The sequence below is a fragment of the Notolepis coatsorum genome (genome assembly GCF_963971535.1).
Source record: "Notolepis coatsorum genome assembly, chromosome: 6".
NCBI classification, from domain to species: Eukaryota; Metazoa; Chordata; class Actinopteri; order Aulopiformes; family Paralepididae; genus Notolepis; species Notolepis coatsorum.
Genome location: NC_140170.1, coordinates 145,990,333 through 146,005,284, shown reverse-complemented (window position 1 = coordinate 146,005,284; position 14,952 = coordinate 145,990,333). Strand labels below are relative to the sequence as shown.

At 41.4% G+C, this 14,952-nt stretch overlaps 1 long non-coding RNA gene across 1 annotated transcript in view; it reads left to right on the top strand.

Annotated features, from left to right (window-relative positions):
• The first annotated feature begins 13,838 nt into the window (after window positions 1–13,838).
• Window positions 13,839–14,952, top strand: part of LOC311230990 — a 109,337-nt gene continuing 108,223 nt past the window's right edge. Inside the window, exon 1 of the long non-coding RNA XR_014619845.1 lies at window positions 13,839–14,084. This is a non-coding gene — a long non-coding RNA (uncharacterized lncRNA). The remainder of the gene's footprint in view (window positions 14,085–14,952) is intronic.

Genomic DNA, 14,952 nt, shown 5'->3' with positions numbered 1-14,952 from the left:
TCTATTCTTTGTCCCGAAGTGGTGTGGGAGCCGTTGCGAAAGCCGGTTCCCCAAGGGAAATCGGCTAGGCAGATGGCAATGTGGAGTGACCAGTCATACATCGCCGCGACTCAGAGCCTGGCTGCAACGTCTAATATCGCGCAGCTGGCGCGCTACATATCGGAGATGATGGCGGGCGGGTCGGTGTTGGACGACCATCAGCAATACCTTCACGCCCAGGCGGCTGGAGCCATCCTGCACCTAACTCAGCTGCAGGGGATAGCCGCCGGGAAGGGGCGCGCCCTGGCCACTCTGTCCCAGCGCCACCTTTGGCTGGAGCAGGCGCGGGTGCCGGAGCGGAAGAGGATTCCCCTGCTCACGGCCCCCCTCTCCGATGCTGGGCTCTTCGAGTCGGCCATGCGGCAGATGACTGCTGCTTGCAGAGAGATGGAGGAGGAGCGCGCTGTGCTCCAACCCCATTTCCCCCGTTGCCACCACCGCCGCCGCTGCTGGGCCTTCGGCGAAGAAGGCCAGGAGTGGAGGGAGTGCCTCGTCCGCCGCAGCCAGCCGCCCCACGCCCAGAGGTGACGGTAGGGATCGTTGTGACCAGGCACCCCAGAACCGTCCCTCTTGGTGGCGCCCTCTGTGATGTTTTGGATCGACACGCGTACCTACCCCCACTCTTGCTACTGGGGATGGCGGCGTGATTAGGACACAGGACTGGTTCTGGTTGCACCAGACCAGGTCAGTTAACCCGTTGTCCGCCGGGGCGCAGATCTGCTGTTCTGGTACCCTGAGGGACTTGTGCTTTTTCGGGGGAAAATGCCGGGTCGGCCCGGGTGTTGCAGGGTTTGATGTTATGGAGGTGTTCGTGGTTTTGTCACTACGTTTTATCCTTCACTATTGCTTGGTCCATGTTGTGTTGTACCTCGCGCTGTGCTAAAGGAGCCTGGTCCTTCTCCATTCTTTTTTCGCCCCTCTCTTCTCCTGCTTGGCGGGGCTGGGAGGGGGCTGTCGAGGTGGTTCTTGTACCCCTCTGGCATCCCTGTGTACGTCCCGGTCCGCCGGGCCCAGGTCCGGACTCATTCTCGTCGACCGGTTGGCCTGGGTTAACCCCTTCTTGAGAACTGAAACACTTGTACTGCTGTATAGCCGGTGTATACCCGCAGTTGAGTTTTGGAGTTTTTTCTTGGGGTGTTATAGGAACAACCGCCTCCTGTTAGGTGGTGGTTGGTTTCCAGGTGTGTTGGTAGCGGAGTCGACTCTCGGGCTAGGCCGGGCTTGACCCCGTCTGCCTGCGAGTGTGCCCCCGCACCTTTCATGACATCTGCCAATCATGTCAGCCTTCTCTGCCTCGGCCCCTCTAGAGGGTGTTTTTTTTTGTGTTTTCAGCAGACCCCTTTGGCGCCTGTCTAGTCTAGTGCTCCAGGCTCAGGTCGAGTCCTTTTGACCTGTTGCCTGGATTGAGGGATCGACCTCTTTGCACTGCCTGGTCCCGCTGTGGGGGTGTAGCCTATTGAGTGCTTCAGGGCGGCGTGCTGTGGGGGGGGAAGGGCCTGCTTTTGGGCCCTGTCCGATACGCTGGCGATGTGGGGGGTGGTGTCACTAGTGACCGCCTGGTGGGGTCTCGATGCTGCGGCGTCGTTGGCCTCACCAGGCCCCCTTTTCCGGGGGGTCCAGTCCCTTCCTGGGGCTGGGTCCTCCTCCGCGCTCCGCTGCTACGGCCTTGCCACAGGGTTGGGTTTTTGCCCTTGACCCCGTGATATTAGGGGTTGTAACACGGGTTTTGTTTCTTCCCGTTCGTTCCCTAGTGGCATGTGGGTTGCGCGTTTGTGTAGTCGTGGGTTCTTCTGTGGGAAGGTAAGTCCCACGGTCTGCTCACCCTGTGCGTTTGAGTTGCTAAAACCCTCTTCGCACAGTCGGATCCGATTCCCTCCCCGTCCTCCACTAGGGAGGTCCGGGGGCTCGGGTCCTCCCCGGTTCTGATGGTTGTGGGGTGCCTCAGCGGGTACATTTGTCGAGCTTCTGCTCAGCTCCTGTATTCCAGTAGGCGCAGAGCGTAAGCTATGACGTAACATAACATACGGTTATCTATATAACCATAGTTATGTGAGTAATAGCGGCGCTCTGCGCCGGACTCACTGAGGACCCCGTGGTCTTCGCCTTGGTGGTGAAATACTTGGGAAGGAGCTGTTAGTATGGCCACACCCCTGCTTATGTAGAGGAGCGGATGGGGGTGTGGGCAGGCGGATGTATAGGTGCATGTGGAGAAATGTATTCAGTATATGGACTGATATGGGATATATTCCAATAGGCACAGAGCACCGCTATTACTCACATAACTATGGTTATATAGATCGCAAAACGGAGGAGCCGTAATCGCTGTCCCTTGGTTTGTTGTTAAATTAGAACCTAGCTAACGTTACCCTGCGTTTGCAGAAACCTCAGCTTCCCTAATGAAACATGGTGATGTATCTTGTCAATTCTAAAGAAAGGTTCATCCTCTCTGAACCTTTTCGGTCCATCAAGATGGATATGAATCTGGCACATCATCAGTCTTGTCCAACCAATGGACACTCATTGAAAAAATTTACGTAGATGGGACAGTCGGTGTGGCCGGCTCCTAATAGTTACAGAAATTGCACATGCCTACCCATTCTGAACACATCGCTAGACGTTATCACCCGAGTTACCTGGTTTAATATGCAGTGGCTGTACGCTATTCTCCTGAAATGCTGTTCTATTTTCTTGCATCAATCCCTCTTTGTTTTTAAGTTTGAAAAGGAAACGGACAAACCGGTTGATAAGTTACTTATATTGGAGACAGTGTAGGATTTACATAAACACAATTCCTTATACTTGGAATAAGTGGTTAAGCCATTGAAGTAAAAGTACAATTGATCATTGCGTTTCACATAACCGTGTCCTGAACACCGTTTCAATGCTGCCGTCATGTCTCCTAGTGGCGTTTTCTGTTTTGGTTGTTAAGACGATGCTGACTCCTATGTCATTCTAACCTTAAAGAGTTAATAGCTCAGTGGTTCCGCACCTTGCCATTCTTTAGATGTTCAACAGCCTTCATCTACTCATTTATTGCCGTCATGGGATCACAGTATACCACAAATCCATAGGTACCTTTGGTTGCAATAACCTTTCTCGTGCTTAAATGCTACCGAGAGGCCACACCTAATTACTAACGAACTAAAAACAAGGGCATGGAAATGTTTTTGAGTGTCCTAAAAGAGAACGTGGGTTGGTCATTAAGAAGATGGCACTTTAAATTCCTCGACATGCCCTTTGACCTTCTGAAAACCTGTCCCAACTTTCAGTATTTGATAAACTCTTGATGCCACTGAGTTGCATTGTTTTACTTCTATTGCCATACAATTTCAACTGTTAAAAATGCTGAACACTTTGAGGTATTGACCCCTATCAAGGTACTCGTGTCATGGGACCTACATAGTGATGTAGAATTAAAATGAGTTTTGAGCTTTCTTTCCTCAATGTTTTTGCTTTAGCTAAACACCCGGGTACTATCTTAAAGGTGCGCCAAGCAGTTTTGGCAGCGTCAAGAGAAGTGACAAAATTCTATAGGTATGTCTTCATAACTGAGAGGGGGGATACGGAAATTGCATCCCTGGAAGACTGTATGAAGCTGGAAAGCTACCTGAAAAGTTACTGTTTCACTGTTGTTTACAAAGGCAGGGCCAACAATTTATCTTACAAACCTTTTACTATCAAAGAAATATGTTCTAGGCTTAAGTTTGGTTCACAGTGCTTAAAATGTTATTTCTGTTTTTATTTATGGTGTGATGACACGAGATAATTATTTTAAGAATTCCATGTATAATAAATGCTTTGTAAACAAATTGCAGCCTCTGCAAATGTAACCCCCCCCCCCCCCCCCCCCCCCCCCGAAACTGCCTAGTTCACCTTTTTAAATCACATTTTGAGAGAGATGTGACTTTACACATGACCTGTGGTTGTTGCCTGTTAAACTTTGAGACCTGGCTACTGATTTCATGATGCAATATGTACAGTAGAAGTCCTATGACTGTCTTGTGAAATAACTATAGGGATCACTTCAGTTGTACTACATGTCACATATATGCCACTATGTACAGGGTAGATTTGTTCCAATCTGCCATAAACACACACCAAAGCACAGTGTTGGAGTTCACCGTTATGATCACCACTCACTACTCGGAGTTCCTTTTTAAATTCCACTATTTCTGTTCAAGTGAGTTATATACTAATTTCTAGAATTGTGCCTTCTGACCATGTTGTCAATGTTAGAATGTGCTCTGTATGTATGCAATTTAAATGTTTTTTTTGTCTCTGTTGATAGATCAGTTTATTTGTTACTGTATATATGTTGAAAATAAATTGGGTAATTTGAGAGAAAATTATTGCTTCGTAATGCATACTGGCATATTGAGGCTGAGTTTAACACCTCTCTTCAGTGCACCGTTGAGTGAAGACGGCCAGGCTTGTAACAATGTAGCAAAAACAATGCTGATTTATTTTGGACATAATCTCACATGCATCCAAAACTGTTTTGCACACATGCATTTAGTTTGACAGTTATTGAGAGTAAATTAGTTTTAATATGGCCACCAGTGATGTCATCAGGGACATTACATTCTTGTGTTGTGTTAATTACAGCTCCATGAAATTATGTAGATGGGAATAAATAGCAATACCTTGTCTTATATAGACTTTTATCATTTCATTGAGCTCAAATGAACACGACACAATGATTCAATGTCCCTGATGATATCACTAGTGGCCATATTCAAACTAATTTACTCTCAATAACTGTCAAAGTAAATGAATGTGTGCAAAACTGTTTATACATTTTGGATGTGAGATATCAACAATTGTTTACAAAACATATATACTTAAACTTAAAGGAACACACGAAATATAACTTATTTGCAGGCGGCTGAGTGGCGCAGTGGGCAAGGCGCTCGCCACTAACGCAGGAGATGCTGGTATCGAGCCCAGCTCTCGGCGTTGCTACCGGCTGGGTGGGAAAGCCGGTGGGTGGGGATTGGACGTTGTGGATAGCGACTCCTACAGGTCGGTTGGGTGACACCGGTGCGGCGGAAACGGGAAGTATCGGGTTACTCCTCGACACACAGTTCGAGCTGCTGCTAGATAAAGCTAGGAACGAGGTTAAGCTGCTGCGGTGAAAAGATGCGACAGGCTGCCTCGTGTAGCGGAGGGGACACGTGATGCAAGGCTTCTATCCTCACTACAGCCGACCAGTGGGAGGCATAGTCTAGCAACGTTCAAGACGGGAGGGAATAATTGGAAATACGAAATTGGGGAGAAAAAGTGGATAAAAAAATATATATATATAACTTATTTGCAGAGAATATTCTTTAGACAAGAATATTTTCATCTGTGTGTCCGGTAGTCTCAGAGAGAATGCCAGGTGTATGCTAGCCTATTATGCCCTGTCAAGGCAGACCGCAGTAACTTCCAAACAGTGAAACTGAGAAAAATGGCTTTAAAGTTTTTGGACTTGCCATCCAAAATGTGTTATAGGTAGATAGATGATGGTACCCAGATTTAACATGTATTAATGAAGTAATCTTTAGGCATACAAAAATATGACATAATTATTTTAATTAACCCCAAAAAAGCAGATACTGCACTCTGCTGCACGATTTCCTTAAATAATTATACAGGTAATGTACAAGCAAAGTGCAGTAACTTCAAATACAATGTTGTTTTCCCTCCAGTTTTCATAACTTTTTATTTCATAACTATTTTATTTGGATCATCATTCCAATATATTCAGGTGTTAAATTTCATTTTCAAAATGGCTAGGTTAAGTTATGAAAGCTGGACGGAAAACAACATTGTATTTGAAGTGACTGCACTTTGCCTGTACATTACCTGTATAATTATTTAAGGAAATCATGGAGCAGAGTGCAGTATCAGATTTTTTGGGGTTAATTAAAATAATTACGTCATATTTTTGTATGCCTAAAGATTACTTCATTAATACATGTTAAATCTGGGTACTATAGCATCTATCTACATATAACACATTTTGGATGGCAAGTCAAAACACTTTAAAGCCATTTTTCTCAGTTTCACTGTTTGGAAGTTACTGCGGTCTGCCTGGGTTTTGAGTGTGATTGTGTAGTTACTGCAGTTTTTAAAACCCCATATCTCCAAAACTGAGCAACATTAACAGCTGAAACTTGGTCACAAGATAAAACATTTATTGACAAGTTCAATTTCACTCATAACTAAATTTTGACTTTTTTCGAGTTACTGCGGTTAGCCTTGACAGGGCAAATAGTTTAGAACAAGGACTGGAAGTGGTAGGGAGCAGCTAGCCTAGCTCCATCAAAAGAGAAGAAACTCATCTCCCAACAACTCCAAAACTGATGCACAGAGATTAAGTTGTTATCAATCTTCTTGTCGGACTCTGGGGGAAGATGGCAAGTAAGTGTATTTCCCAAAATGTTGGAGTGTTCCTTTAAATGTTCATATAATAAAATTGCAGGCAGTCCCTTTGATGACAATGATCATGACAACAACAGATTTCCAGCCTCAAACTGTTCCAGGGACCCATGTTTCCTGACGACAGTCTGATATCTTAACTTTTTTCTCCACTTCTTCCGTGCACCTTTAGCCTAGAAATGAGCATGAAATGGGTTTAAAGGTGCATAAAATGACGAGTTCTCTCATCTGTATGTTATGAGGTTTGTATTCTAGTATTACAGATGGGTCTTCTCCGAACCCGGACGGGTGTAAGAGCCCACAAACATGCTATGGGCAAAGTCAGTTCCCAAGTCATTGTCTAATGGCTCAGCCCCAGATTTTACTTTCAGGTTCACCTAACCAACACTTGTAGGGTTCTTTGTCTAATTCCTAGCTTTAGTTGAGAGTGGTTTATGATGACTCAAATTAATTTGCCAACGTTTTTTGGCAACTACCTTTGTACAGTGAAGAACAAAACAATTTTAAATCAACAGTTTCCCATGAACAGTTGCCTCTGAATAAAACATTGTTTAAAAAATATTCTGAGCACAGGATGCAGCTTACCACTTGTGTTGATTATTTTTAACAGACATTTTAAACCGAACCGTTTCAGTGTGTACCGTACCATACCGAACGGCTGTGTAGTGTACCAAACAAATACAACGGTATGTTAACCACCGCCCACCGGGGGCTGTTTTTTTCACAATCTAATACAATTATTATTATATTTTTTTATATTTATATAAAATTTATATTTTACAAGTCTATTATTAATTTCAATATAGAATATTTGTTGACAGCCCTACAAGTACAATTAGTTACTGCAAACTACATCACCCCTGAGTGGAACATGGAAAGCCAAACTTTCCCCCACTGTACCGAAAACCCGTACTGAACCTTGACTTCAAAACCGGTATACCGTACCGTGGTTTTTGTGTACCGTTACACCCCTAATGGGGACATTGCACGTATACTGTATGCTAAATTAATTGTGCAATGACGATGTTAACATAATGCTTCTGAATTTAGGCCTACTCTTGTCCAGTATGATCTAAGTTAAATATATGTATAATATGTATACTACATATCGCTGCTGGCGGGACAAAACCTCATAACTCCAAAAACCCAACTTTTCAGCAGATGAAAAAAACGAACACAGATTTGAGGGCGAATAGCGTTACGAGGTTTAGACGAATGATTGGTTTAATCCCCATTGTGTAGACTTTGTAAAACCACAGACACATGGAGGATGATCTACTGAGTTGATAAAAAGAAATATGGAGTTAGGAGGTTTTGTCCCGCCAGCAGCAAAATACACATGTGTGAATAGAAAGCAATAATATTCACTTGTTACAGTGGATATTTATTTTGTGGTTATGATTTAATTGTTACTGGATATTTATGAATAATGTTTGCTGGCCTGCACAAGCCCAAACCCATTATCTAGCAATACACAGAAAAAGAAGATTTCTTGAGTGTCCGAATTATATTTCAAGTCACTGGGAGAACAACTGATGCATGATGTTACTTTTAGTAACTTAAATTACCAGTTTCTCTCAAAGATTATGTATGTCACTCAGCTCTCGGATTTAGCACTGTTGATAGTCATAGTACATTGTATCCTGTACAACAAGGTTAGTTGGCAGAGAGAATGATTTGCACTGGCATCTGTTTCTATATAAAGCCATTGTTGGAGATATTCCCCCTTATATCACTTGATTATTGGACTGGACCTCTGGACCTCATCATACTCGCTCCAATGACATGGTTTACACTTCAAACCCCCAGAGTTTACACTGAACTTGGGAAATCTGCTTTTACCTTCTGCGCCCCCGACATGCAATAAAATGTACCTTAAAACTGAATACATTAGTATCCATTGGTCAGTTTAAATCCTTAATCACCAACAATTTCACCTCAGTCTGCAGTTGCTTTTAACAGTTTTAAACATAAATGAGAGCCTGCTCTCAATGATCTTTTGAGATTAGATACGTTTGAATAATAATTAGAAAAATAATTAGCCAGTATTTTAACATGGTTGTACTGTAGATCTGGACTGCAATCAAGGTAGTGCTGCCTAAGTATCATAGTTTTCATGGTATTTAGTATTCCAGTACTGCATACGGTATACTACACCTGTGCATACTGTATACTTTACTTAATCATAGTATATATTCAGATTACAAGTGCTATATAATAATGTAACTGAATGTAACTGGCAATAGGATGCTCAATGACAATGACACTATGTAACAACCCATCATCTACACTCACAGCCCACACGTACACACTAACTTTTTTATTTTTTTTTAATGTATTTTATTTGGGAGTACCATCAAGTATATTTCACATAATTTCAATTCATATCAGTTCCCATTTTAAATTGTTTACCCCCCCCCCCCCCCATTACACAAAAACAAACAAACAGAAAGACAAAACAACAAAAAACACAATAACAAAATTAAAAAGATATACCATTTTATATTGTGTATTGTTTGGAGTCAGTTGTGTTGTGTCATGTCTGTGTGTATGGGTCTGTGGCTGTAGTGGGTGTAAGCCCAAGACAAATTTCCCAGCTGATGGGACAATAAAGTGACTCTTGACTTGACATGGTTCAGGACAGGACCCCAGACAAGCAGATATCTGTCTTTGGACCCCCTAAGTGAGTATTTAATCTTCTCTAGATGAATGAATTGCATAAGATCGCTCAGCCATACCGAAGCTTCTGGTGGGTGTTTTGATAATTTCTTTTTGTAGTAGTAGTAAGATTCTCCTGCGTGCAAGTAAAGTTGCAAAGGCAAGAATCTTAGGGTCCTCTCCAACTATTATGCCGAATATGGCTGTGAAGGAGTTAGGCTGGAGGTTAATATCAAGGGTCTCTGAGAGAGTTCCAAAAATAGAAGACCAGAAATTAAATAGAGATGGACAAAACCAAAACATTTGAGATAAATTGGCCGGGGTGTTATGACATGTATAAATCCTTGAACCTTAAAATGCCATGTACACACTCACGTTAACACTTTCACTGCCCAAACTTAATTCCTTTTTACCTCCTTGAATGCCCAGCACCACTTCAATGTTAACGTTAATATCGCCTAATCTATGTTTTAAATTATGGCTGTGTCCAATCTGCCCGTCGCTTATCAAAGACTCATTTTCCAGTCAACATTGTCATAGCAGATTGTTTTTTTATCGCTTCATTTCCCTTTTCTAGCATTTTGAAAAGCACTCGTTTTCATGGAAGACATTCCATGATAATCGCCCTTTACTGGAATATTCTAGAACGTTGTAATTTTTCGGCCTATTTATGAATCGCCCTCAAATAAACGCTAGATTATCGATAGTACATGTGCACGCACGCACGCTCTGGCCGCAAGCTGAAAATGGATTCTCCTATTTCACTAGTGGAGCTGATCGACCCCGGCTGCGTGAGTGAGAAGTAAAATGTGGAGTCAGGGATTTTTTTTCTCATTCATTTTCATTGAGTTCAATCCAAAAGGGTGAATTACCATCTGGGAGACGATAGGGGGCGCTTTTTTCACATCTGAGCGCCTGGAGTGGCTGAATTTCCAACGGTAGACTCGGTTGATGAAATATGATTTCAGATCGCTAATAAAAAAAAAGAGAAAATACGAGAATTCTCGTGAGTGGGCATTCAACCCACGGGGGGTAAACCCGAGAAAACTCGGGTTGGGCAATCAAAGTGTTAAACAAACACTCACCTTATCACCCACTTTACTCACTTTAGACACTTTAACACACTTTATATTTAGTAGTAAAGAGATTTGCACTACAATTCATACCTCATTGCACCTTACCCTAAGTTTGTATCTCATCCCATTTCTGCATTGTACCTCACTGTTACTCTTTTTATTCTGTATTGTATATATGTATATTGACTGAACACTTTATTTTATGTACTTTTGACTTTTTATATTTTATACTTTTTATCTATTACTGTATGAAGCACACTCCCAGGGGCTCATACAGAAAAAAACATTTCAAGTATCAAGTATTCTGTATTTTACTATGACAATTAATAAAAAACTTGAACTTGAAACAATACAGACCCTCATCTGCACCTTTGATTACACTGCTTACTTATAATAATAATAATAATACTTGCTCATATGCTTATATTCAGAGTTAATTATATTGTTTACACCGCTTATCTCTATTTTTACTATAATTGTATTGCCTATATTTATGTCTTCTACCATTACCATGCCCATACCTGTAACCCCCCCCCCCCCCCCCCACCATGCTACTATGATGTCTGAATTTCCCCAAGGGGATCAATAAAGGAATATTTTATCTTATCTTACAATGTGATATACATTATTTGTACATCTTTATCTTGTAATACAATAGTCATGGTGCTATTTATTTTCCTTACTTTTCTAATAGGCCTACTGCTGCAAGGAACAATTTGTGATTACTGTTTGTTATTTATTCTTTTTTTTTTATACTATATATTTTGTATACAGTGGATGACAATCCATACCTTTGCATGGATCCATAAGTAAATTTTGCTGAGTAAATTTTACTCAAACTGAGTAAAATTGTACTCACTTGGGCTCAAATGGACTCAGTTTGAGTCAAATGTACTGTGCTGCACCTTCATATCCGGTATACCTCCTGGGCCCTAATTCAAGGTTTCACATCCTCTGCTGACCCAATCTAACACAGGCAGATGGGGGTGGAATGTCCTTAGAAGTCATTATCTCTGAGTCCTCTCCTGAAGTGTGTCTCCTTTCATTACATGTAGCATGTTGCTCCTCTATTGTTCCTCCGCTGCTCACCATGCTCCCAGCAGCAGGGGGAGAACATCATGAAAGCATCCCCTTTGGAAATTGAGAGTAGATTCTTTTCATTTGCTTAATTACCTAATTAAGAGAAAGCTAATTACTTTGTTATGAGCACATGATGAGAGGCTGTGTTACATAACTGATAGCAAGATCCTCCTCAATTAATTTGCAGCTGCACTCTTATCAAGTCAAGACCTAATCTACAACACAGCGCCCACACAAAAACAACAATAATGTCAAAACAATTTCAAACCCCAAACATTTTTCCATTGAGCTTATAGATTGTGTTTTTGAAATGTAGATAAGTTGACGAGGAATACAAATTTAAAAAAAACATGGAGAACATAATTATGTTGGATTACCTCAATAAGATTGAATTATCTGAAAGTAATCTATGATACGGGATCTGGGCCAGACAATCAAGTGTAAGGTGTAATTATTTGTGTCAATAAGAACTTATCTTGTTCATATTTGATCCAAAGTTATAATACTTAAATAAAACATTGATAATTCATTATAAAAATATTTTAATTTCACAGTTGATAAAAAAATAAAACGTTTGTTGACATATTTTGTTTTTAATTTATAGATGAAATAGATGCAGTGGGAGGATCTGGGAGATATTTAAATGCAACTCTGTGTCTTGTATACCTGATTGGCCCAAATAATAAGTTACTTATCAAGTTAATAATGATGCTTGTCTCCAGGCCTCCTCTCCAGTGCTTCAACACAGCAGTGTGGTTGAGGTCATGCAGCCACTGATGCTTGTCTCCAGGCCTCCAGGCTACTTGTTTCTTAATACAGTCCTCTTTGTAAAGGGACATATGAGACCTATAGCCCCGCCTCCCCCTGTATCTCCAGATGTCACCTTGACACCCACTGTAACCAGAAGGCTTTGTGTTTTTACCCCTCTGTGTCCAGTAGCTCACAAAGGGTCGACTACCCAACATGGTCAACTTTTTGACACCAAACAGTGACACCCAGACCATTTAGCTATTTAATTTTATTGATAATTGGAGGCAGGCTTTAAACTTGATTCTTTTTCAAAGCATCTAATATCAAATATTATGAATGAGATAATGTATAGTATTTGTGTATCTTATCACGACCCCCCCCCCTCCCCCCCCCCCACACACACACACCTTCCCTTTTGCTGTGGGCTTCTACACCAGATGTTGTCAGAGGGTGGCGCTCTCTACCAAGGAACTGTCCTCTCTCACATAACTCATCACCAGCATTCCCCTCCAGATGCAGCCATGATACATTTAATGTCGTTTCTAATGAAATGGGCTGTGCTTTTCAGACCTTGATCAAGGACAAAAATACTTAAAATATTTTCTCTTGAGGTTAAATTAATGTTGCTTCTCAATGAGCGTTAACTGGACTATTGAACTGGCCCATGATAATTCTCTTCTGCAATGGCAAATGACAGATTTTAATTACAGTCATAATGTCATCATAACACCTCTAGTTATGACAGTGAAGGAGGCTTGTTCAGAGAAAACTCAGTTTTCACCTGACAATAGAGGTAAAAGACATTTCCTAATAACTTTGCAAAAAGTTAGGGGTTGGTGGGGCCTGTTATGTATTTGCTGTATTTGCTGTATTTACTGTATTTGCAAATCTGGTATGTCATAAATGTATAGATGTAGCAGTATTGTCTATCTGTATGTCATGTATGTCATATATGTCCTGATGAATTGAAAATGGGGGACCCTGATGTAAACAAGACGAAAGTCTTTCTCTGGTCTGCATCCCCTTAACAATTGTGTGTATTGAGTTGTACTGTATTGTTCCCATTCTGCAATCTGTTAATAAAGTTTTCAATCAATCAATCAATCAATCAATCAATCAATCAATCAATGTTTGATAGCTTTTCTCAAGGTTGATATAAATTATGTCACACAATTATAATTAGAATTGCATCAAAGCAAAGGGATGTGATCAGATGACACACACACACACACACACACACACACACACAGAGATGCTATAGGTATAATAATGTAATTCTTAAAGTAAGAGTAAAATATATTTGAAACCTTTCAACTGTTATTAAATATTCGCAGGCACCAGTTAAAACGTGGTGATGCTCCATCCTAAGCGTTGCACTACTTCCTCGCAGCTAGGGTTTTAGTGCAACGATGAACCACAAAATCCCAAATACATACAGCCCCAAAGTGCTGAAACAGAAGAGCTGCTGGGCTCTGCTGTAATTAGCCAGTTTAGACATTTGAGCTTAATGACAAGTGAGTCCTCCTCCGGTGTCACCTCCTTTCTGCCTAAAACTAATGCACAATTACATTTCCCATTTAAGGGGATCCATTATTAAGTGATAGGAGTCCGAGTGTAACTACTTTCTGACTCAAAAGAAATCCAGTGAAGATCTGCAATGAATGTTGTTTACCCAGCAGGTGGATGTGACGTCACGGACTTGGAACATCAGAAAACAACAACATCCAAATCCGCGATTCTTTCCCCCTCTCTCTCTCTTCCAATGCGCGTTATTAAATGTAATAACATTAGAAGCAGCTCGCTCTCTTACGAGACCGAAGGTAGAGAGTGAAACTCTATAGACTATTTTCCACCAAACGACGCTCTTCTCCGCGGAACGCAGCAGACATTTCTCCTCCTCGCAGTTCAAGTTAGTCCCCCCCCCAAGCGGAGTAATATTGTTAGTATTTACAGTGTGATTATTACTGCATGCTTTCTTGGTACACAAGACCGCGTGCACGATTCATATCTCTTGCGAGCTGTACCTTTCTGCGCGCGCGCCTACTGTTGTCGAGTCCGGTAAGTTTACAATCATCCTGTTCGCTTGTTACATTGTCTCTACTATGTAGTTACTCTATTGTTTGCTGCTGTTTTGTGTGTCTAGCTTCTGTAGCGAAATAAACAAATAAACATCACCTGTGATATTAGCGGAGGGCTCGGTTATGTTTTAATAATGTCATGTTTTAATAAGGGCTGCGTCGGTGTCTTTCCAGCAGTAAGTCATGCATGCATCTTCCACTTTTGGAAAGTTGCTTCTGTAGTTGTTGCTCAGCGTTGGGGGCTCTCTCTCTCTTGATAATAACGACCCTCGGGTAAACTGTCCCTCTGGGCAAAGTAATGACACAATGTTTGCCAATTCTGTAGGAAGTACAAGTCTAACACTCTTAGAAAGCACTTCTTAACAACTTTAGGCTGCTTGATAAACTCTGGGCGCACAACTTTCTAACTAGTACGATGGAAGGAAGTTTGAGTGCCGTGATTTCTTTGGATCAAAATCAGGGAAGGGGCTTTTCCCCACGTGCTGCTTATCTTCCCAACTCTTTATGGCGGTTGAAAAGGTATTTCAACCATTCTAAACTTTAAAAAATATATTAAAAAATGTTTGTTACTTTTTACCACTTTAGCCTATGACAATATTTTACTTGCATGGCTATTTGACTGCCAATTATTTGCACTGATCAAAAGCACTTGAACCTATTTTTGGAATGGCCAAGAGACTACACACTGCTTTGGATAGGATATTAATTTCACCCTCATTTCAACTTTTCATTAACTCTACTGAATTCATTTGTCACTACATTGCAATTAACATAATCATAGTTCTCTTTAAAAGTTGGAATCTCGTGCTTTTATATATTTTTGTGCATTCTCTTTGTTATGGATTTCT